This window comes from Pseudorca crassidens, chromosome 3 (assembly GCF_039906515.1).
Source record: "Pseudorca crassidens isolate mPseCra1 chromosome 3, mPseCra1.hap1, whole genome shotgun sequence".
Classification (NCBI taxonomy): Eukaryota; Metazoa; Chordata; class Mammalia; order Artiodactyla; family Delphinidae; genus Pseudorca; species Pseudorca crassidens.
The window spans coordinates 2986459-3012369 of NC_090298.1; the positions used below are offsets into that span (position 1 = coordinate 2986459).

The window sequence follows — 25911 nt, forward strand, 5'->3', positions numbered from 1 at the left end:
CAATCAAAATCCTGTGAACGTAAGGCTCAGTGGCAGTGCAAAGTCAGTGCTAGTATTCACCGTGATTTATGCTAAGCCTATAGCATGCTCACAAAAAGTAGAACATAAGGCCTGGTAAAATACACACTAGGATTTTGTACAAAAATTAAATAAATCACGAAACCATTTGTGAAGAATTAATCTGCCTCCTTCTTCACTCATGAACCTGTGGCTCCTAAGAGTGTACTTTCTAGGGCCAAAGGCGGTGACTTACCTGTGTCCCCCTTACCTCTCCATAGAACAGTTTGCTCAAATTCACTCCATTTCTTCAATGTCTCCAAAGGCATCTGCAGTGGATTGAATGGTGGCCCTTAAAAAAATTGTGTCCAAGTTCTGACCAGAGGAACCCACAAATGGGAACTTATGTGAAAAAAGGGTCTTTGCAGATGGGACTAAGTTAAGAATCTGGAGAAGAGATCGTCCTGGATTATCTGGATGTACCCTAAATGCAGTGACAATTGTCCTTACAAGAGAAAAAAGAGGGGATAAGGCACAGAGACACACGGAGGAAAAGACATGGATAGAAACTGAGGAGACATGTAAAGATGGAGTCAGAGGCTGGAGTGACACGGCCACAAGCCAAGGGACACTTGATTTTCCAGAAGCTGGGCAAGGGGAGCAGGACTTTCTCCAGAGCTCCTGGATGTGTGTGGCCCTGCCGACACCTTGATTTCAGACTTCTAGCCTCCAGGACTGAAAGAGAATAAATAAATGTTCCTTGCTTTAGGCCACTCAGTTTGTGGTACTTTGTTACCTCAGTTCCAGGAAACATACAAATCTATGATCATCCTTTGAATCAAAACCAAGATGACACCAGAAAAAATGATGAGGGGTGAGGGTCCACCAGCCATGCCAACCAGGACCCCTGATGAAGCACTCATGTGGGCCCTGGAGCTTCTCCTGGAGGGTCCACACCACTGGAGCTGGACCCTGAGGGTGCAAACCTCCTCCCCGAGGGCTAAGTTTGTCCAGTAGGCCCTGGGCTATGCAAGGGACACCTCTGGACCTATGGCTTCCTTGACGTGTATGGCCTACGTTAGTCACTTTCAAGAAGAGAGAGCCCACTGAAGCATCTGCTTTGTGCTTGTTTGGCCTCAGAAGAGCCTGTGAGGCAGGTGGGAGCCCTGGTTCCCCAGGGAGCAGGGTCCAGGCGGAGAGTTCCTGTACAGGGAGCCGAAGGCTGATGCCTCGTGGAGTGGCTGCCTATCCCTTGGGACCTTCCTGCTAGGATCCCTGTGCCCTGGACTCAGAGGGGCTGCAGGAGGGGTGTCAAAGGGAGGACATGTCCATCCAGCCTGCCTCCATTGACCAAAAGCCTGTCCTTGGGAGGTGGACACCCCCGAGTTGCCTGGGGCGTGTGCAGCTCCAGACCACAAGGTTGGGCTAAGGCTTTGCTGATTAGAGGCCACAGAGCCTGAAGAGCCAGTGGATCCAGAGCCTCAAGGAGGGGTCACAAGAGCCCATGGGCACACAGCCTTCTCGAAGGACTGGGCGGCTACCGAGGGCCTCCCTGAACTTCTTTGTGCAACTCAGCCAGTTGACCCTGCAGCCTGTGCATGTCACCAAGCTTGGCACTGGGTACATGAACAAGAAGAAGGCATGGCTGGGTCCTCAGGAACAAGTAATTTGTGTGTGTCCATGTGTATCATTTTCATTGCTTTAAGTAATTTGCAAATATAGTTAAGTCACTCAAATAAGACCATCTGACAGGGGTATGTACTGAGGTCTGTTCGTGGTGAGAACACTGTGCACAGAGGGGATCTGCTCCAGGTCCCCCGTGGGCCAGCGTTAGATCGAGGGTACAGACAGACCCAGACCCCTGGCCCAGAGCCACACCACAGCATCCACACCTGTCCACCCCTCCTTGAGATCCTTAGGGGTAGTGGATTAACAGAAGTATTTATGTGGAGGGGAAGGAAATGGTAAGTGCCCAAGAAAGAGAAATAAAACGCTGATGGAAGCAGAAGAGTAATGGTGGCAAATATGGGACCAGCAGAGGCAGAGGTGCGCTCTGAGTTCCACCCCAAAGGACATGCACTTTGGCACTGGAAGAGTGAGTCAGTGGGGAACAGAATGTGCCCCCCCAATCAGAGTCTCCCCAGCTCAGGTCCAACTCTCTTGCTGCCCATGCTGGCTCACCCCAATCACCAATGCAGTTGTAGGTTCCTAGCCCAAGCACTGGAGAAGTGAGGGTGGAGAACCGGCCTTCTCAAGGTCAAAGCTGTCAGGCTGGGAACAGCGGCTGCAGAGCCAGAGCGCCATCCCACCCACAGCTCACATTTCCTGTCCCCACTCCACGAGTCAAGCTCTCTCCCTCCCCAACCTGCTCCCAAATGCACTCCTCTGCATTTACATATTTCTTCTCTATCTTATTTGACCTTTCTGAGACACAAGGTTATGAGATCCAGTTCCCAGGGAGGGATCGTTTACCTGTTTTCACATCTCCTGCCAGGATCATAGCCGTCAGCAGTTTTGACCACGGCTTGCTAAGCAGATGTTGTACAGAGCAGCGCTGGCATCACACGGCCAGCGTGGTGCAGAGGACACACGGTACGTGGCTCAGCTCTCCTGCAGCACTGCCCTGTGACCTGCTCTGGCCCTGGGCTGTGAGGGGTGAAATTTCTCCATCTCAGAGTCAGAGACGCAAGGAGACAACTTGCCCTCTAATTGGAGCACATCGATGAGATAAGAGGTCTATTTGTTGGGAACTCACAGGCTTATACCAAGCATGGGGGAGGACATGGTTCCCAAGTCCAAATAGCCCTGGGGGCCCTGAGCAAGCACGTCATCCATCCAAAGAGGAAATATGTGCACAAGACCAAAGCCAGAAGGGGAAGCTCCCTTCTGGGAGCTGAGAGGGCGTTTCCAAGTTCTCGGGGTTGGACTTTCCAGGTGCAGGGCAGAGATCGTTTCTGAAATAATCAGCAGGACGTCAAGCATGGGGACTATCACACAAGGAGATCCAACCTCTGGGGAAAGAGGGAAAGAAAGAGCCAGAGGAAGAAATGGGGAGGAGGAAGCCTGGCCTAAGGATACCGGTATCACCCATCATTGGCTCAGAATTGTCAAGAGATGGATTTCCGAGATTCTGAAACTTCCAGGTGTTACCCATATGATCCCCTGGTTTCTAGGACCTATAAAGGTGGTCAGTGCAGTAGTTTTGCAACTAAGGAATATATCACCACATTAACATAAGCTGAATGCAGTTGATGACATAACTAACAGACCTGCTGGAGCTCTGAGATCACAGGCACATGAAGTATCTCTGAATCATCCTGAAGCCCACTGTGTGTTGAATGTGATGTTACTGCCCACCGAGAATTCCTCTCCAACCCCAGAAGAAAAGCTCTCTCCATGCTGTTATTCACCCCTTACCCCGCTACTTTCTAGTTTTAACCCATTTCTAGGTATGCCACAGGTGCTGCAGAAACTGGTCCTCTGGAGACCCTCAATGTCCTGTCCATCCCATGGTCACTTCGTCCACCTAAAGTCCACCTCCCAGAGTCTCCGGGGAGCAACTGTGTCGACCTGGCTATGCTCCCTCCACCCTGTTTCCAGCCCGCCCTCCGATCGAGGCACCTACATTTCTCAAAGTGGGTTCCTTCCTGTCCCTAATCTTCCACACGCGTCCAGACAATTTCCTGCTGGCCACAAAATCACTGCTAAAGCACACTTGACTGCGCAGGCCATTCAAGGTAAAATGAACCCTAGTAGAGCAAGGGCGGTTCTGTGCCCAGCAGGAGGAAGCCAGAACCCGTAGCTGGAAATGGATGGATGGCTGACCCTCCCTGACCCATGCAACGGGGAACTGGTCCCCACAGGATGCTGAGGTGGAGCCGAAGGGAGGGGCTGGCTCTGGGCTCTCTGGTTCCCCACACTGGCCCTCCCCCCGGTCTGCACGACCATCAGAGAGCCCCCCCCCAGTCCCGGCCAAGCCTTCCTGTGGCCAGATGTGCTATTAGGCACCAGTCACTGGAGGGGACAAGAGGACATTGCTGTATGAATCTCACCACCCTAATTGATGATGAGGTTACATGTGGCATTCTTTTTGGTCTGTTTATGGTATTTTTTTGTCATAAAGAAGCTTTTAATTTTGATGCGTGTGTGTGTGTGTGTGTGTGTGTGTGTGTGTGTGTATTCAGATATATGTATATACACATATATGCACATTGACATTAAAATTAGAGTATATAAATATATGATTTATTTCACATATATAAATAGTAAAGAAAATTGTATAAATAAAATTTTCCTGTGTAATTTCTGCTCTATAATACTAGTTCCAGCGCTCTCTCCCTTCTCTGGGGTCATAAAAGCGTTTATGTTTAACTTTCCTGTTCAGGTCTGTCACAGTTCTACACGGAGAAACACTCAGGGCATGATTTTCTGCATCATTTGTGACAAAATTGCACAGAAATTCTCTGTCCGTTTAAGAAATAGAGAAGGTCTGGGATGTTATTCTAATGGAATGCTTGGCACCAGATACATAGATTAAATAGCCAGAGGTGCAGGTGGGCCCAGGCGGCCGGGAAGCCCCGCTGCCATGGAAGGGAGCACAGCCTCCACTGGGCCGGCACTGGGGTCGCATGCCAGGGGTCTGTGCAGCTCGGCGATCAAGAATAAAGGGGTGGCTACCTGGGTCAAGCGTTTCTTTTTGGAAAATAATCTCGAGACACTTTGGGTACCTTAGCACTATTATTCTGATTAACTTAGGTAAAATTTTCTTACTGACCCAGAGTCACAAATTACTTTCCTAAACAAAAACAGCACAGCCAACTCTTAAGGAAATTGATTTCCATTTTCCGACTTGAATATCTAAATGGAAGTAGGCATCTGAGCCTGGCTTTGAGCACCTGCTCATGAAAGCGTCTGCGACAGGAGAGTCCCCACCTGCGACAGCCTCTGTTCTGGAAAGGGGCTGTGAAAGCCGAAAATGTCACACCCCAGTGGGAGGGAAACAGAGGCAGGGCTCGGAGCTGCACGCGGGGACTCTGGAAACAGCGTCTGCAAATGACTTTGGTCCCCTGGAGTGATGAATCATGGAGTCGCAAATCCTTTTTAGCTAATTGCTATCAGCTTGTGAGATTTTCCCTTCCATGTTCAATATCAATTTTCATGGCCATAGGAGATAGCGCTGCTCCCCTGAGCCCACTGGCGACTGGCCGATAACAGGCAGAAGCAGCACTTAGAGCTGAAAGGGGGTGTCGTCTGATGTGCAGCTGCTGCCAGGGACCGAGGGGAAGCCGGGGCCACCGTGCATCGCCCGCCTCACTAATGCATTCAGGTCTGTGACCTTCTCGCAAAAACGTCCTCCGGTGCTGACAGGCTGTCCACACACTCGGCCTTGTCCAACACGGGCTTGGCCTTCCTGGACATGAAAGCTGGACTTTGTATCATCCTTAGTATGCAGTACAACACAGAAAATAAACCGGTTTATGACATGAAAGTGATGCTGTATTTTAAGGTGGATGCGTGGTAAGGTCACTGGTCCTCTCCCTGGAGTATGTAAAGCTGTATTGAATCAGGAACTAAACAGGTATCAATGCTGCCATTCCAGGAAAACAAACACAGATTCATGACTCGAGTTCGACCCCAAGGAGTTCCTCAGAGTTTCCAGAACTGGCAGAACTTTCCTGCATGCAAAGAAGCACTTTTCATGACAAGGTAGCCACAACTAGATGCGTATTTACCGTGAGTCCAATAAACACATGGGTACTGTGACATGGGCATGGTACCATGAGACACCCAGCTCCGTGAGACACTGGGCAAAGGAGCCTGAACTAACGTACGGATCTGGACCAGATCATCTTAACTGAGGATCTTCGCTGTAAAGATTTGACATGCGAGTAACAAATTGGTGAGCTTTAGGCGACACGTGTGTTTTCTCCCAAGCAAGAGCTAAAGAGATTCACAGTCTTGAGATCAATCAGTGGAGAGGTTTTAAGTACCGTCATGTTGCCATGACTTGGATATCTGGCCAGCAATCCCTCAGCAAATCCCTGAATGGATCACACACCGTCATTCAACAAACATTCACTGGACAACATGACAAACCAAATGTGCACAAGACAGTGGGAGACACGGCAGAGCCCAAAGACATTGGGAGCTCAGAGGACAGGGTTAGCCCCACCTCAGGGAGATGGAGTGGGGTGAGCCAGCCAGGCTTTCTGAAGGACGACTTCTTGAGGCCCTTTGTGACAGAGATGGTGGCTTTCCATGAAGGCACCCTTTTTTATCAGATGAGCATGGTTTCATGTGGGAAGAACAGTAGCATATGACATTTTTAGATAATTCAGGTTAAATAATGTGTTTCATCTGTGGCGGGTTTACTCGACCAACTCTGGACAGCTGCCTGCTTACGAGGCATCAGCACAGGTGGACATTCTTACCTGTGTACCCACAGCAGGTCCACGGGGCACAGACCTGGGTGTAGTCTCCACTGACCCCATGATCCATGTGGTCCCTCTTTCAGCTCCCGCACCTTCCAGCCTGAAAAGCCAGGGTTTCTCACCACCAGCTCCAGCAGTCAGATTGGTCTCAAGTGGGAATACCTTGGCCTGCCTTGTCTTTGCTCTGAAAGAACAGCAACGGGTCTACAGTAGATGCTAAAACCATTCTGTCCACTTTTGCTTTATTTGCGTGGACGGCTGTGGGCCTGTGGTATTGGACAGCAGAGATCTGCAGTACAGTGGTGGTGAGGACAGCTCTCGGGCCGGGATCAGCCACAAAAGAATGCACAGTTTAGGACAGTGGTATTTAATCATCCGATATAACTGCTATCATTTTCTTAATCTGTTTCTAATAAGGTGATCTGAAAACACAAAACTCTTCAAGTATCCTGGATCCCCCGAATAAGAATAATGAGCTTATTCAATAAATATACAGCACGATTGTATTAACGTGCGTGTCTTTCCACACATTTCTGTATATGTCACATTGTTACATTACAGCATCCTTTGATTTATATCATTACCTTGGTTATACAGACGAGAATTCATGTATTCACACGTATTAATTATATCATTTTTATCTATTGGAGAATTATCACTAAATCTTATTAATTGATCCTATTAAGAAATAAAGCCTATAGTTGACCAAGGCTATGTTCGCACTTGATTTCTTTGTATGAACCCAGATATGTCCTCCAATGTTAGGTCAGACTAAGGCACAGGGTGTAGTTTCCCTGTAGAACTCAAGGCACAGGTGTTGTTACAGCAGGATGCCACCTCCCTGGGACCCATCACCATGTCACCTAGTGCCACCTCCCCAGGACCCATCACTGTGTCACCTAGTGTCACCTCCCTGGGACCCATCACCACATCACCCAGTAACACCTCCCAGGGACCCATCACCATCTCAGTGCCGGCCCCTGGCCGCCCGTGTCCTGCAGTGGGGCTGAGCTGAGCCATCACAGACTAGGGGACTTGGACTTGCTGAGGCAAAGGTCCTCCAGTTCAATGTCCCTGCTCGTGGAAGGCAAGGGCTTGGCCTCCAAAACGTGGACAGTTCAGGGTGACCTGTCTCCTCCAGTCCTCTCTGATGTATCATTAGCAGAATCCTTGGGTTTAAGGTACAAGACAAGCCTAATAATCAAGATGATGGAACAGAAGTGGTGTTGGAATCTGGTGGGCTCCATCTCCATTGTCTCCTTGGTTATCCATCGCCAAGGAAGTTGATTAAACAGGGGAAAATAAGACCGGGAAGTGAGGCCCAGAGCTGGACTTGGTTCCATCACAGGAAACAGGGAAGACATTCTGCTTCTGAGCTGATGCTGGTTTGATGTCTAAGAGTCTACACTTGCCGGAGGCCATCTGGCAGTTACTCAGAGAAGAGATTCCAACGGCTGGGCCCCTGCCTCCCATATCAGAAGGTGCGAGAGGTAAACGGTTTCACAACAGGGTTTCTTGTCCCCCATCTCTGGACCTCGGGGCTGGAATGGTGCTTCTGTTACAGTGGCTCCACCAGCAAGCCAGGCGCCTCCAGCCCGCCATTCGCGTGTTCCGTTGTGTATTCTCAAGGTCCCTTCCTAGACTGAGCATGCTGGGTTGCCTCCCTCTCCTGGGGACCGGCTCCACCTCAGGACACTGTGTTCACTGGCTTGGGCCGGGCCTTCGGAATTGGCTTAGAGAGAGAGGACGGTGAGGCCCTGGACGAGCATCTGACTGGCCGGCACAAGGGTCTGGATGCATGCAGCATTTCCTTAGGTTGGAGGCTGTGCAGTCCGGAATCGTCACTGAAAGGCTCGCTGTCACAGGGGTAGGATGGATGGCAGCCTTACACACACACACACACACAATATAAGGAAACCAGCTCTCTGTGCTAACCTGTGCTGAGGATTAAAAAGGGTGCCTGGTCTAAGTAGAAATTCTCTATTTAGGCTGTGGAGGTCAAATTATTAACAATACAGTGCACTTTTTCAATCCACATCAAAATCTCATTTATTTTTTACAAAAGTGCCTGGGTGTGTCGATGAGCAAAGACTCCACCTTTCAGGAACATTCTCCCAATGCTAGCGATACCGCCTTTGCGGGCTCTGCCCTGCGTCTCTCCTGCATTGGCCAGACTTGGTGATTCAGAGGCAACGTCGTGAGATCAGGTGCCTTGAGGGTGACCCTCTGCCTGTCCTGAAGCCCCAAAAGATGATAAGTCACAATTACGTACCAGCCCTCGTGTGTGCAGCTCAGAGCACTTAGAGTTTTTTCTCACTAATCTTCCCAAGAAATGCAAGCCCCCTCCCCAGCCCCCCTCCACTTAAAAAAAAAAATCCCCTTGACAGCTGGAGATAGGGAAATATGGGCAAGTCAGGAGAGCTGTCCGACAATTCCTTATTTTTATTCCAAGTGTTTATCTGATCTGCTTTGTTCCTGTCCTTTCCTTCCTTCCTGACCACAGATTGGCTTTGCCCCATGCAATTCTGTCTTCCCAACAATCTAAAATCCTCTTGAACTCCTTAACCCCTTGCTCATAAAATCACTTACATCTGGAGTTGGTTTTCTTTATTTCCTATAATTTGAGCAGAAGAAAAGCACAGCCAGCTTGACGGGGAAACTGCAACATGGCACCGCGTCTGGGAGGAACGCAGACGCGACCCCAGTTGATAAAGACGCACCCGCAGAAACACAAGTGCGGCAGAGGCAGGACGCCAGGGGACACCTGAGTTTGTCCTTGTGTTGTGTTTTTAAGTCTTGTGAGGCAGAATCAAAGGCGGGGATTCGCCAGTGCGACTCGCTGCCAAACGCTGGAGACTGAGCCAGGCTCAGACAGTGGTGGCTAATTTAATTGCCATCCTGCAAGCGTGGTGCATTTCTTATTTGTTCATTTTTGAACGGCATCACCCCTCCCCAGGTCCCGGGGGGAATCCGCAGGCTCTGGACCTTTGCCTTTGAACATATCTGGATTTGAGCATCAAGAGGAGGTGACGAAGGCTGGGAGGCCCCCCACGCGCGGCTCCAGCACCAGCCTCTGCAATTACCGCCCGGTTCCTGCAGAAGGAAATTGAAAGTGTGAACCACATGGGTGAGAGTCGGTGACACGTCGGCCACAGATGACACTCGGCGCTGCCGCGGCTGCGGTCCTCTCGCTCTGCTGTTCACCTTTTATCCTTCTCAGCATCACGACTTAATCCACTCTAATGAGGTGACTCGACTGCCAAAATCCAGCGGCCATGTGGCTGTCTTCTGGCACTGCGTGGGGCTTCCTGAAAAAGAAGGGACTTTGTCAGCCTTCCAGGAGAGGAGCCCGCGCTCCTTTGACCATGTTTCCTTTCTCGCAGCAAGTTCTCTCCATCCTCGCCTGGGACAGGCTGAGCTGTGCGCCGTGTCCATCATGAGATGGGGGCCAGCTCAAGGTTGCCCGCCTGCACGTTTAACTTATCGGCGCTTGAAGGACACGGCTGGTGGCCACATGTCACTGTTTACAAACAGCAGGTGACGGCCAACAGCGGCGAGAGTGTGAATCCTTCGCCCTCCTTATCCATCTGTCCACGCGACCTGGGTTGGAAGCACCCGTGGGTAGAGGCAGCGGCGGGGACCACAGAGGCAAGATGGTATTGCAGACAAAACCACACGGAGGAGCCGGGAAGAAAATAACCGACTGTGTCTAACGTGGCAGCACGTTTTAAAGGAAGAAACAGGAGCCAGTTTAATTGGTGAATCCCATATGTTTCCCGGGCTCCGTCTCAGAGATCTGCAGCAAGGTGGTGACGCCAGGAGATCAGATGTCGCGGAGCTGCGCTTACACCTGCCCCACCGCCAGCCCGGCTCCATGGCAGCCTGTGTTAATAATTAGCATCTTCTCTTCCGCTGACTTCACACTGCTCCACCGTGTGTCTCGGCCCCAGAAAATGCCAGGCCTCTGCCCCTTCCCGGGCGGACAAGCGAGCCCACAGGCTGTATTGCACACCCAAATTGCTGGACTTCTCTAAACCGGGCAACTCCACCAGCCCTCGATGTGCAGGGCTCATATTTTGATAATTAATACAATATTTCACTTTAATGACTTTTTTTTTTTCCGATTGAAAGAAGGGGCAGAAGAAGAAAAGGCAAGCACAATGCGCTATAAGCCCGTGGGATTAACCGCATGGTCTTAATAAATGGACACACATCCAAGGCAGGGAGAAAACATGTGCCTGTTACAGGGCTCGAAACTCCCCCCTTTCTCCAGCCTTAATCTGATTTTTGCCAATTCCTTTTGATCTATCGGGGCCAGGCAAGTCAGGTCCACCAGTACAGATGGACTAAATATGGAGATTAGCCCCTCTCCTCCTGCCTCAGCGCCTAATACCTGATTAAGTCTAGAATCGCACAATTGTCTCCGAGCTGACTATCAGAGTGGCCGGGCTCAGAAGGGGGCAGGATGAAGGGCGATTTTGTAATGGATACTTATTTTATCCCAGTGCTCTAAGAAGATTAGGCCTGGGGGTGTCACATTAGCCGTGATCTCTGGGCCCCTGGTCGTCTCTTGCGGTTTTCAAACACCTCTCCTCGGCCTTAGAACAAACAGGGAGCTTGGACCCAGCGGCCCCATGTCGGGCATGAATAATTGCCCACTGCAAACTGTTTGAAGATCACAAAGTGCTGTGTAAATTACTCAGTTTGGGCTTCAGCCGGGGTGATTTGTGGTGACTTATTGAATCTTTTCACAGTTCAGAATTAAACTTTCTCCGCTGCTAACTGCAGACAGCGTGGAATGAAAGTTGGGTCTTAAGTGACAGCGCTCTCCTTAGATCAATCTCTGCAGAAGCCCAGAGGAATCGGGAGGTTCCGAGCCAGCCTCCCCTGCATTTCAGAGGGACGGGTGGACGTCTATTCTTAGCTGCCCTGCCAAGTTGTGCCTATTCAGCCGGCAACTTAAAATAGCTATTGAAACCAAAAAAGGAGGGGAACTGCTCGTTCTGAATCACCCACACGTTTTTGACATGATCTCTTGGGCAATTTTCCTACCAGCATATCCAATTATTTTTTGTTTGTTTTCAAACACGGCACATTTCTTTAATTAGTGAGGGCAAACAAGTTAGGAACAGAAAGAAAAAAATAGTAAGTTTAAGAATTCTGGTCCGGGAAACGATGTGATTAAACAACATTCAATTAGAGGGAATTAGCCAGGCGGCTAGTTTCCCATCCGAGTTAATTCTGGGTAAGAGTAACTGACCCTGGGTGTTTACGGCCCAGGTGCCAGCACCACTGACAGCCATTGGAATAGAGAGCGTGAACTGCTTTTGTATTTCAAATACACTTGTGCTGTAGGTTATTGAAGGTTCTCTGTTATCTGGCATTTTGCCTGCCCTGGTTCTATCCAGGAGGTTGCTTGGAAAAATTAATTACTGTGTATTTTTTCATTGTGTTTACCCAATCTGAATTGCTTTTGGTAAATAATAATTATGAAATTTAAAACAGATTCTGTACTATCAGAAATAATGATGATTTCTAATCTTGTCAAATATTTTAGAAATAATGTAAGAATATAGATCATTGTTTGTATGTCCTCAGATAGTGTTTGTGTGTTTTTACCCTTCTATTGGAAAGTAGTAGCTCTAACAATCTGTTTTTAAATTATCCAGAAACTTATCATCAGACATCTGAACATATAAATATTTTTAATCACATACCGTTAAGAGAAACATCAAAATTAGATTGTGAAAATAAAAAATGTAATTATCTCTTTAGTGGAAAAGGTTATTACAGTTCTTTTATATACTTGTTTATTTTCGGATTAACATTTTTTATTATGCTATATTTTTTAAATAAATGCTGACTAGATTTTCATAGCAATTAAGATTTTCTGGGTTTATTTCTGAAAATGCAAAAGAAATGCAATCCACCCATCTACAGAGCATCCTGCATCTCCCTGAATAGAATAGTTTTTTTTTTTTTTATGTTGTTACTAAGGTGCATTTATCACCTAGTGAAGATCAAGAAAAATTGAGAGGCAAAGCCCAAATAGACCGTGCTTTGTTTTAAAATAGGAGTAGTAAATAGAAAAAAATCAGTACAGTTTGTATTGTAAAGGTAGGTAAATTTTGTGATCCTTGTTGAAGTCATCCTAGTTAACTATTAACCATAGCATTTACCTAAATTATGGAAACAAATGCAGTGCTTAGAAGGATAAACTGAGCTCAATTCTATACCTAGACATTTCACCATGCACATTTTTGTGCTCACTCTGGGCTCAAAAATTCCTGACTGGGGCTTCCCTGGTGGCGCAGTGGTTGAGAGTCTGCCTGCCGATGCAGGGGACACGGGTTCGTGCCCCGGTCCGGGAAGATCCCACGTGCCGCGGAGCAGCTAGGCCCCTGAGCCATGGCCGCTGAGCCTGCGCGTCCGGAGCCTGTGCTCCGCAACGGGAGAGGCCATAACAGTGAGAGGCCTGCATACCGCCAAAAAAAAAAAAAAAAAAAAAAAAAAATCCTGACTAATGTGCAGAGAGCAAAATATTGTAAACAAATAGGTTTTTGTTTGGTGGGGTATGAGGTGCTAGGAACAATCTAGGTCATTGTTGTGGCGGTCAAGTTCATTCAGATATTATCTGTCTAAATTTAGACCAGGTTACTTCTTGTAGAAAGATTGTATTCTCATAGAAATAATGCATATTTCTACATATTCACTTACTACCATATTCAAGGCATCACACTAGGTATCAAGGTGACATGTGGGTAAGAGGCTTCTTGAAACTTTAGACCTCTGGAGAGTTATGGGAGTGTGGGCACGTGTGCAGGAGGAAGACAAGAGAAGAGCCTCCTAACAGTAACAAACCGTTGGTTCTAAGAGCTATATATATGTTTTATATACGCTTTATAACGTTGTGAGGTGGCATTATGATGCTCTCCGTTTCACGTGGGGGGAGCTGAGGTGAGGTGGTGTGTCCAGGATCACACCAGGCAGGAAGTGGCAGAACGGGGCTGAGAGTCAAGCTGCCTGGCTCCAGAGTCCCTCCTCACCACACCAACTTCCTCTTGTCCTGAGAGTGGTGGACATTCAGAGAAAGGACACGCTTCCTTGGGAGCCAGGAAGGAGTAAGGCTTTTTAAACGTGGTGGCATTTGAGCTGAGCCTTGGAGTGTTTTTAGGGACACAGATTGGGATGCGTGCTTTCCAGGCAGGGTTAGAGCCTGCCATGCCAATACACCAACTGCTGGTGGCCTCATTCAATGTGGCTGAACCAGAGGGTTGGTAAGGGGTGCAGCTGAGGAAAAAGCTACAAAATAGAGTTGAGGTCCGACTGCAGAAGAGGTCAGAGGCCTTTGGAGGCAACCCACCTCCAACCGACAGACAAACACAAGCATCTGGAGGATTTCACATGGGGCTGCAACTTAAAGTCTAAACAAACTGGTCAGCAGGAACGAGTACTGAAGCACATCTAAGTATCTCTACAGCAAGGAGTGCATCAAAAATGGCAGAAGCTTATTGATTGTTTTTTAATGATGACATATCCGTGTAGCTACAATATGAAACCAGGCTACTTTCATTTTGTTTGTGATGATGATTTAGCTTTCTTGTGAGTTTTATTGAGACTTTAGTGTCCAATTGAAACATAATCTGCCCTTTGTCCCATAAACACCGTGCAACTCTACATGGCCCCTGGGTCTAGGGTTTCAGGCCAGCTCAGGGATTCCCTATCTGTCCGCAGGAAATGTTCAAGTATCTTAATGATCAGGACATTTGGAAACTTAGTTCCTCAATCCCTCAGAGTCCTCTTGGGGAGGGGAGAGGAACCTGGCTCAAGCTCCAAGTTCTCAACAGGAAAGTGTACAGTGCAGGAGAAGTTTGATTTGGTTGCCAAGGATACCGCCAGGCATCTATAACCCAGAGCCCATGAGGGCAAGACAACAGGGTTGGTTCACCTTGCTGGGTCTGTTTGCCTGTGGGACCCAAGGCCTTTGCATGCTATTCACAGGATGATTCTGTGACTTCCAGTGGTTTCTCAGGTGACAATGGAACATTGGATGCCATTTCTTCCTACACAGGCAAACTGTGCAAACGGGACCCGGGACCCACATTTTGTCCTGGTGCGTCATTCTGCTTCAGTACTAATTGGCTAGGCATGGAAGATGTGCTGAGGGATACAAGGGGGCAGCTCCCTGGCCAGTCAGTGTTATGGGGAACCTCCAAGCTCATGCTCTCCTGGGGCTGGGCCCCTTGTGTTCTCATCAGTATTTCTCATCCAGGAACCGTGATAAAAATCCTGATTCTCACATCCCGCATCTAGATTCTGAGTTAGTAAGTCTGGTCCAGGGCCTCAGAACCTGCATTTTAACAAGTTCCCAGGTTACCTTTATGCAGTTTTAGAACCCAGATAACCTGCTCAGATCTTGACCTTGTGAGTTTTCTGTCTTGACAGTAGCTCATTGTGAAATAGTTATTACGAGCAAAGAGTAAAAGAACAACAACAAAATTGAGATAAAAAGGCAAATCAACATTTTTAATGCTTTATTATTTGAGGCATAAACAGACAGCTATTCATCCCTCTCACTTACTTTGAGGCCTCAAATCCCTTCATTTAAGGATGTTTCCCAACTCTATCCCTCCCTTTGCATCTCTACAGAGCAAATGTGTTTACTATGCCTTTCTGTTTCCATACGTCTATGTGACCACCTCAGGATGTCCCTGGAATTTTTACTGCTTCATTTGTGTATTGTTGTTTCAAACAGAGAGATTTACCAAAGTCACATTTCATTGCATTGCAGAATATCGGACAATTCCCTTAGGTTAGCTGAGTGCAGTGCTTTGATTTAGGCACTGCCTATTTCTTTACTTTGCTGTCTCATGGAGCTTTCACACGCTCCCAGGACCATGGTGGCTGCAGGTCCTCCTCACCTGAAGGCAGAGGACTGGAGCCTGATTCGACTCTCTAATTCACAGCCTCATCCTTCCTGCCTCTGGTGTGCAGGGGGCTCCTGAGACACAGACTCCACAACAAGACATCCCCAGGGTTGGGAAACTACTCCAAGGAGAGCCAGGCAAAGGTCAGATCTTAGAAAGGAAGTGATAGTTATTTGAATATTACAAGGGTCAGTTCGATAATTACCCAGCTGAAGTGAGCCGTGGCCCAGGCCCCCAAGTTACAAAACACACCACAGGCTCTTTATTAGTGACTCAGGGCCTCAGTCAGGGATGCTGACTGTTTCCCTAACCCCTCTGGCCACAGTCTCTCAGCCAGCCCTGCAACATGCCTGTCAATCCTATAGGATTATTAATAGAAGCTAATCAATAAAGATAGACATGGGGCTTTGGTGCAGCAGGCAAGGTCATCCAACTGCAGGGCAACCCCCAGCCTCTTGCTAAGCCCCTGATCTTTAACTGATGTTCCCTGCCCCAAAGGTGCAGCCTCTGAAGACGCGACAAAGGAAGACTGCAGTCCTGTCTTTCTCCTGAGTTTATGGTGGAGACCTTAAGAAGAGGCTCAGGGAGGAGGTGGGGCTGTTCTGGGAGACCACTGGACATGTGCCTTCTGGGGCTTCCTGGGTGGAGGGGTGCCCTTACTAGGACGACTTCCTGGGGGGACCATACTTGTTCAATTTCATCTACTGGGTGCCTGTCTCTCTCCTTCCCTCCCCACAGGTACGGTTTTAAATGGTCACAATGTGTATTTTTATTTATTTATTTATTTTGCAGTATGTGGGCCTCTCACTGTTGTGGCCTCTCCCATTGTGGAGCACAGCCTCCGAAGCGCAGGCTCAGCGGCCATGGCTCACGGGCCTAGCTGCTCCGCGGCATGTGGTATCTTCCCGGACTGGGGCACGAACCCGTGTCCCCTGTATCGGCAGGCAGACTCTCAACCACTGGGCCACCAGGGAAGCCTACAATGTGTATTTTTAAAGTTAATTTAAGCTACTGTAATGATGTTTATTCAATTATAAAATTATTATATTATCTTGTAAAATGGAAGAATCTTTCTCAGAAGTAATCATGATTCATGTTTGAAGCACTTCTTCTTAATATTTGTAATGCATAGATGTCTCTCTAGCACATGAAAATTGCAGCTGTTATGGGTACCTACATTTCCCTAATACACCCTCCCATGTTTACATTTCTCTGTCCCGGACATTTGCATAGGTGCATTTTTCACTCCTACAAACAAGGCTGGGACCATGATCTCAGCTGAGACTGCTGACTGCATCCCTGAGTCTTTTCTTAGGAGAGATTCCTCGAGTGGAATTGCTGAAATTGTGGACGTGCAAAAGCTCTTACTATACATCGTCAAACTGCTGTATGGAAAATGTGTGCCAGATTGAAAATCCTGTTGAAACTCAGACAGAGGTGTCCCGGGGCGTCATGGACAGGACTCAGCATTGCCTGCTGAAATCCGGCAGACCAGGCAAAGCTTTAACTTGCAATTTATCTGGATACAATAATGTTGGAAAATCATTTCCTAACTTGGAGTATTTTTGTTTCTAACCTTATATTTTCATACATGTCTTTTTTTTTTCCATTGATTTTTTTGGTAGAAATTATGCTTTAAGAATAATAATCTGACACATGGATTACAAATTCACTTGAAAAAAAATGGATTTGTAAAAATATTTTTTTTCTCCATTTAGGATATTTTTAATATCATAACCTTCCATTGCAGTGGAGATTTTCCATTGCTAAATGTGCTTGAAGTGTCTCATTCCTCAGATCAGATAAAGATAAAATAGTTTATTCTGTACAGTAATTTCTTAATCCACTTGAAGAATATTTTTCAAAGGATATAATTTGAGTTTCTGTCATTTTTTTCAAATACTTATTTTGGGAATTTATTTTCTGAATAATGTGTCCCTCCTTATTCTGTTAGTTGCATTTATGGCCACAGAACAAGTACTGAACCAGAGTAGGGTCAGCTTCAAGGAGCCTGTTCTGTTCTCCTGACCATCAGCTTGGGGACGAGTACTGGTCAGTGGACAACGTCATCTCATATTGAGAGTGACTAGACCCCCTTCGTCATTCTCATTTGTTTTTTACATTCTTTTAAAACAATTATTTTCCCTTATGGTTTATCATAGGATATTGAATATAGTTCCCTGTGCTATGGAGTAGGTCCTTGTTGTTGATCAATTCTCTATATAATAGTTTTCCTCTGTTAACCCCAAACTTCCAATCCATCCCTTCTCCCTCTCCCTTGGCAACCACAAGTCTGTTCTCTATGTCTTTGAGTCTGTTTCTCTTCCATAGATAAGTTCATTTGTGTGATATTTTAGATTCCACATATAAGAGATATCACGTGGTATTTGTCTTTCTCTTTCTGACTCACTTCACTTAGTATGACGAGTTGCATCCTCATTTTTAAACATTTTGTTGTCAACTTTTGTTGTTATGTTCCAGCTGAAGTTTAGAACATTTTGTGTCTTGGTGAAAACCTGGGCTGGGGACAACCTTATGTCTGGGCAAGTGTGGGAGAGGGCAGCTCGCATTTCTGGGGCTCTTCTGTGTGGTGAGAAACAAAGCAACTGTGCTTTATGTATCCTTGTACTTTGATCGCATCAGTGCTGTTGTCAGCATTTTCTAGAAGAGAAAGTTGAGGCAGAAGGGGTTGGGCAACTTGCCTGGGTTTCACAATGAACAGAGGCAGAGCTGATGCATGGTGCAGGCAGTGTGAGGACACGTCCCACCCAGTCCCTCCCTCCCCAAATCAGAAACAGCAAAGAACCCTCCTCATTTGTCATGATGTTTCCTGCCAATAAAGCTTTCAACTTTCTTCATACAGAACTCACACACCTGAGGTGAGGGTACTTCTAAGTGGTTATATTTAAAAGACTTCAATATTTTTTTTTATAATTTCTCCCATAAATTTCCTAGTCCTATTTTCATAGATTTATTCTTAGAATTTTTGTTGCTGTTGTACAAGTTGTATCTTTACTTTTGTGTGTATGGTGAGTTTGGAGGAAGTGAATACAGCTGTTTTTCTTGTTATTGGTATTATATTGTTTTCTATCCTGAAATCCTGATGAATAGTTTATAGTGAGCAAGAGTTAGTTGATTTTCTGGAATTTTCAGTATAGATAATCATGTCTTCTAGAAACAAGGAAAATAGTGTCTCATCCTTACCAATGCCTATTCATCATATTTCTTTTTTAAATATATAATGTCTTTGAATTGTCGATTGTAAAAAAAAAATGTTAAATAGAAGAGAGTGATGAGAGGTAACCTTGATTTCTTCCTGATTTAATAAAAATGCTTCTAATCTCCCATTGCTAAGGAGTATGCAGTCTTTAGTGGATAGCTTTATTGCAATAAAGATGTCTTCCTAGTTCTCTAAGAATTTTTCTTGAATGAATGTTGAATTTTATATATTTTTCTCTCTCTAATGAGATAACATGTTTTATTTTTTCTCTTTTAACATATTAATCTGGGTGAACTAGGTTGATAGAATTTCACATGCCAAACCATCCAAATATAAATGCTACTTGTTAATTACATATTACTTTTATATACACCACTAAATGTCTTCTTTTTAATTAATTCAATATATTATTTCATTTTATCTGTTCTAGTAGATTTTTTTTATTTTGTTTATTATCACTTTGTAGTCATCTCAAAAATTTTTAAAAATGGATCCTTACCTATCATTAACTCCTTTAAGTTGGCACTTTTCTATATCCCAAACAATGAAACCTCTAAGAGCAATTTAACTTGATTTTACACCAATTCTTCTCTCACATATTGTCATATGTTTTATTTCTATACAGGCTATAAGCCCCTCATTGTTATTATTTTTGTTTTAAAGACAATATATTATAAAATTATTGATACATTTTTCTTTTTCAATGACCTTTCTTTTTCCCCAGTTCTCTGCTTTTTTCTGGAACCCTTGTCTTTTCTCCTGAACAAGGCCCTTTCATAGTTTCAATAGTGTGAAATCTGATGGAAACAAATACTCTCAGCTTTTGTCTAAAATGATCTTTATTTTCCTGTAATGTTGGAGCAATATTTTCACTGAGGATAAAATTTCAGAGCTTCAGGTGGTCATCCCTCCTCTTCCCCTGAAGTTAATGGATACCCACTCCACCCCCAGTGCTTTTAATATTCCCCTTTATCTTTGGTTTTAAACAATCAGACAATGATATGATTAATTGCAGTTATCTCTGCATTGTGCTTTGAATTTGCTAAGTTGTAAGCAGATTAGCTGTTTGTGAGTTGATGTCTTATCATTTGGAAAGTTCTGGGTAATTACTTTTCAATATTGCTTCTGTTTCATTCTCTCATTCATATCTTCACTCATATTTCTCTCATGCTCTGTTCTGCTGTTTCCATTCTTTCTTATCTTTAAAATTGAGCCCAAATACTATATTCTGAATTATTTTCAAGTTTATAAATTCTATCTTCTGCTTTAATTTTAAAATTAAGTCAATATACTTTTTTAAAAAATTATATTTTGCAGTTTGTATTTCTAGAAAGCTTATTGATTATATTTTGCTCAGTGTTGTTTGTCCATTTGTCCATATTAGTCATACTTATTTTGAAGTCTTTACCCACTAATGACAATATTTGATTTATCTCCTATTTGCTTCTATTGAATATTTTATCTCTTGATTCTTTGCCATTTTTTCTTGCTTTTTGATTATATATATATATATATATATATATATATAATTTTAACATGTGCTGGAGTTAGTGTATAATTTATTGTAGGGCTTCTGAATTATATTCTCTTCCTCTAAAGAGTGTTGATTTTTTTTCTGCCTTTTTCTGTTAAATTTGATTTGCTGTCCTTTTACAATATGTATATTTTTACGTATATGGTCATAACTCCACTGTGATTTCTTTAACTTGTGAATTGGTTGTGGGTTGTTTGATTCTGAATGGGTCGGGATGGAGGCACTTTTAGTTGTTAATTTCTAGTTTCAGTCCTTGGCTGTCAGAACCCAGAGAAAGAAGCAAAGAGGGGGCAGCATCAGGACCATCTACTCATGCATCTCTCCATTGTCGAGGAGGAGGCCCTTTACCAGAAGCCTTAGCATATGTCCTCTTACATCTCTTAACAGAACTTGGTCCCTGGACTAAATCACTGGCAAAGAGGAAATGACCATCATGGACCATCCTCAGAGTCAGGTACATGGTCACCCAAATGTGATCAGGTCAGTAGAGAAAGGAGGAATCAATATTGGTCTGCTAACCAATAAAGTCTGCTGAAAACATTGTGCCGAGTCACTGCATATGACAAGTGAGTATTCCTTTGTCAGAATTGCTGTGAAAAAGTGCCACAGACTTGGTGGCCTAAACAACAGTAATTTATTTTCTCACAGTTCTGGAGGCTGGAAGTCCAAGATATCAGCAGGACTAGTTTCTTCTGAGACCTCTCCCCTTGGAATGTAGATGGCTGTCTTCTTCCTGTGTCTGTGTCCTAATCTCCTATTCTTATAAGGACACCAGTCATATTGGATTAGGGCCCCACCTGTGTGACCTCACTTTACCTTAATTACCTTTCTAAATTCCCTATCTCCAAATACAGTCATATTCTGAGATACCAGTGGTTTGACTTCAACATATCAATTTTTGGGGGACACAATTCAGTCCAGAACATAAACCAGTGGGCAATTCTCTGATCTTGGCTTATCTGAGCTGTTAATAATAGTTGACATGTGATCAACTGCTCTTTCAAAAAAAAAAAATCTCCTTCACTGGCTCTTGAAAAGTTACTCCTAGTTCTTCTACCTCACTGAGTGTTTCTTTTACTTGCACTATTAGAGGATAACACTCAACTGTCATTTAAAAATTCCACCTATACACGGGTGATTCACAAATTATCCCTCCAATCCAGACCTCTCTCCTGAACTACAGTCCTGTAAGTCCAGCTACATTCTCAATATTTCCACTTAGATGTTCAAGAAGCATCTCAATCTTCATGTCTTAAAAGGAACTCAATCTTTATCCCCAAACATTCTTCTCCCATAGTTTTCCCCATCCTGGTAAGTTATAACTACATTCTTCAATTTGTTTTAACTAAGATCTTAGAGTCATAATTAGATCCTTTCTCTCTCTCTCTCTCTCTCTCTCTCTTTTCACTCAATGTGTAACTCAAGAAAAAATTCTGTCATTTCTACTTTAAAATATATCCATATTGCAACTACAATGTGGAATCCCATTGACGGGACTTCCCATCTCCCTGAGTGTGGAGACCTGGCCCCGCTTCCTCTCTGGCCTTATTACCTGTTACTCCCCTCCACCTTATCATCCCCACCTCACTCTGCTACCACAATACCACCTCCCCCTGTCCTTGAATTTGCAGAAGACCCTGCCAAGACCACCTGTACTCCCTCTGCCTAGACACTCCCTTAGCTGATTTTGGTCTGGTCCCTGCTAAACTCCAGCCTGCTACCCAAGACCACCTCTCCTGACACCCCACTCTGCTTTATCTCCATCACTCATCATTCCCTGGGGTCTTGTGTGTTTGTTTGCCCATCCCTCTCCACTGGATTAGGATCCCTGGAGGACAGACACTTATCTCATAGATCTCTGTATCCTCAGAGTCTGGAAGAATGCCTGACAATAATTAGTGCTAATAAATATCTTCCAAAGGCAATTGTATGTGTGCCATTGTAACTCACATCTCTTTGCTAGTTAATAAGTTTGAACATTTTCCTCTTGTGTGGGTGACCTGTTCATATTTGTGTCCATCTTGGCTTCCTGATATTTTTCCTTTTAATTTCAGACCATCAGTGTTAGTAAGCTCACTTCATTCCATCCCATAAGAGTTGGAGTCTCCTGGCGGTTACCCCTGCCTCTGCACAGATGGACCCACAGGGAAGCCACGTCATGTATGATGTCACACCAGAAGCTAAGTTTCCTCCAGGTGCCAAAGCTGAAACGTGCCCTTCTGCTGGGCTGTATCTTCAGCACAGATACATCAACCTTGAATCTGAGAAACCTGCTGAATGCAGCTCCCTTTGGGTCGAGAGAGTAGAGACGTCACAGCCGAGGCCCCCAAGTCTGGGAGCTGGGGACCCGTCACCATGGGCTGGCTGTCAGTGTGGCAGCAGCAGGTTCTAATAAGGCACAGATTCAAGGGGAGCTTGCACCCTGACCCCCTGGTGAGGTGATTATGATTTGTTCATGGGCATTAGCAAATTTTGCTCAAATGTGCATTGGACCATGTTTCTGCACATTTCATGAATAATTAAAAATGGAAGTCTAAACAGTTCACGTGTGGGATTTGTGTATGATTCTCATGATAAAGACAATCACCAAGGTCTTAGAACTTTATCAAGAGCACAGGATGTTTCAGTAGCAGCTTATTCATGACGTAGGCTGCATGGGAACTTTAAACCGCACCCCCCCCCCCTTTAAAAAAGGTGATTCATGGGGTCTGTGTTCTTGAAGACAGTGTGTTTTTAACAAAAAGAAAAAGAAGGCTTTAAAATATTCAAATGATGCTTTCACATAGCCTGTATGAACACAGAACACATTCTAAGATTCCAGCATTTTCGACATCCTTTATCTGTTTTCACTTACAAAGGCTAATGTGTTTTCAACTGTATGATAAATCCATTTTTTAAAGCGATCGCTTTGACCTCTATTATAGGAAGCAAGTGGAAGCAAGAGATGCGGTGACCTGGAAGGACATCATTTCCTAGGAGTCAGGCCCTAAATGTTCATGATGAAGTTGCTCAGAGTGGAGCTACTCTGAGGGCCCCTCATGGCAAACACCTATCCAGAGCCTTGGAGCCATCCCAACAGGGCCACTGGACTCCTCTGCCCTCTCCTCTGCTCCCACCCAGCCCTACCCACACCCTGGACTGTGGCTCTCTCTCCCCAGCTGGGTCTGTCTTTGTCCTTGTTGTCCATTCTCAGGCCTGAATCCACTGCAGATGGACCTCAGATCTGCCCTTCCCTCCAAACCCTCAATGCCCCCTGTGGTCCTGATGTGCCCACAGGTTCCAGCCTCGCCCACCCTCCCTACCTGGCTGTTCTCAGTCACCTCACTCACCCCACTGGCTTCAAACACGCTGGCCTCCCTGGGGCCCTGACCCTGCTCTTCCCACCATCTGGAACGTTCCTGCTCTCTCTCCCTCCCTGTCTTCTGGTCTCTTGCAGCCAGGCCTTCTCGCAGTCCTAGTTAAAAGTGGCAGCACCTCCGTCCCCATCCCTAAGTCATGGCCCTGTGTTGATCTGCCTCAGACACATGGAGGCATAGTTTATTTAGTTATTGATTATCTGCCCCACACACCTGTGTCCACTCTAGTGAGAGGAGGCTTTTCTCCTATTTTGTCCACTGTGTGTCCAGGATAAGAATGCCTTACCTGCAGCAGGTCCTTAATCAGTATTTGTTGAATAAATAAATTCTTAAAATGTCATTAGGCCTTTCAGGGCCACCAGGCTGAAGGTCAAGGGCACCTGCAGTCCACATGCTCCCTCTGTAACCCGCCCCGCAACCCTATCATGCAGGAGGCTTCCGGATGTTGCGGGAAAGGCACTCGGTGGGGACACAGATGCCCTGGGACCCCTGACGCTGAGCAGCCCTGCCAAGCACATGATGGGCTAAATGCATGTCTCCTGTGGGGAGTGTGTCGGGGACTCCTCACCTATGCGCCCCCATCGCCATCCCCAGGGCACCCAGCTCTGCTCCTTTCCATGGGGTGTCCCGAGGACACAAGGCAGATGTGATAGACCCGCGGGGATATCCCAGTAACAAATGGAGAACATTCTCAAAGGAATGCCTTTCTTCCAAAAAAAGCAAAACAACAAAACCTCCGTCCTCCCACGTGGAGGCAATAGGGCCCACACGTCACCTCCTTTCTTTCCTACGTCCCCAATGGGCCCCTGAAAACCAGCGGGGATTTCACTATGGGCCACTTCTGCACAAAGAACGTGGCTAAGTGTCACTAAGTCACTCAAGTCACCCACGTGGGGAAGTGCCCGACGTTTTCGAACTTCTAGATCTTTAACTTTTCTGTGGCCGCTCAGCTCTATGGTTCACTGTTAAAACAGCTGAGATAGGAGCAGGCCCTGCAGGATGGCCCTCATGGAGAGAGAAGAGCAGTGCGTTTCTCGGTGTGGGGGGATGGGAGGCGGAGGGGGGCGGAGGGGAGGAGCGGCGCGCAGGGGAGGAGGGTGTGGGGTGGAGGGGGAAGGGTGGAAGGGGGAGGGGAGGGCTGGGCAGCTTGGATTCAGCGAGAGTAGCGTTTGGAGCAGCAGCGAATTGTGCATCTGAGGAACAAGCAAGTGAAAACTTCCGGTAGCTTCTCCCCACGGGGGCTGCTCTTTAGTGTAGGGACTTGAGACGAAGCCTCGGTCATCTCCTCACGTCCCTCCCAGGAAATCAGGGCAGGGCCGGCCTGGGATGCTGGTCAGATGCTCCCTGGGATGTGGGCCCTGGAGGTGGCGCCCTGCTCCCGGGGACTCTCTCTCGCTGAGGCCTGGAGCCCACTCCCCACACACCTTCCCCACTCTCCAGGCTCCACCAGACTCCAGCTCAAGGTTCCAACAGCGGGCAGCCAGAGGGGTCTGCGCTCGAGAGGGGGTGGCGGCCTCAGCCGGTGAGCATGCGTCTCAGTTCTCTCTTGTCTTCTGCTTCCGGCCCGACCCCGTCCTCGCCCCCGGATGCCTCCTCTCCCCTGATGGGCTCTGGCCAGAGCAGCAGTGGGAGAAGGGGTGGTGTCACCCTCCTAGACTGGCACGGGTGACAAAGGCAGAGGTGACTCCGGTTCCGCCGAGCCCCTGACCTGCACCTGAGCTCTTTATCACTGGCCACGCCCAGGCCACCACGTGGCGGCTCGCGCTATGCTTACTAAAGGGGTGTATTTACCCCCGCTGTCCCCCTCGCCTTGACGCATCCTCATACCAGACTCACAGTTATGGGTTGAATTGTGTCACCCCCTCCCAAGAAAGTCATATGTGAAGTCCTCACCCCCCGCCCCCCTGGACCTCAGAATGTCACCTTTTTTGGAAATAGGGTCATTGCAGATGTAACTAGGTGAGGAGAGGTCGTAGTGGAGCAGAGCCCCTCAGGTGAGGAGAGGTCGTAGTGGAGCAGAGCCCCTCATCCAATAGGACGGGTGTCATGAAAAGGAGAAATTTGGACACAGACACACACAGGGAAAAGACCTGGTAGAGACTGGAGTTCCGCAGCCACCGGCAAGGACCTTCCAGAAGCTTGGAGAGTGGCCTGGAGCAGATCCCACCCTGCTGCTTCCAAAAGGAGCATGGCCCTGTCCACACCTGGGCCGGGGCATCCCACCTCCAGACTGAGAGACAGTAGATGCCTGTTGTCTAGGCCCCGTGGTTTGTGACACTTTGTTAAGGCAGCCCGAGGAGACCAGCACGCACACCCCAGGACGTGACGATGTGGAGATGGAGGCAGTGGGTCGTCTGAGTGTTGACCCAGAGGCTTAGGTGAGAACCACACATTTCTGATCTGCTGAGGACAAGAAAGATAATTCCACCCAACCATTTACCATTAA

At 46.6% G+C, this 25911-nt stretch overlaps 1 long non-coding RNA gene across 1 annotated transcript; it reads left to right on the forward strand.

Moving 5' to 3' along the window:
* The first annotated feature begins 18144 nt into the window (after positions 1-18144).
* On the forward strand, positions 18145-22596 carry LOC137220616 (uncharacterized). The gene is made up of 3 exons (XR_010941713.1): positions 18145-18234; positions 20497-20675; positions 22164-22596. It is a non-coding gene; the product is annotated as an uncharacterized lncRNA (long non-coding RNA).
* The last annotated feature ends 3315 nt before the right edge of the window (positions 22597-25911 follow it).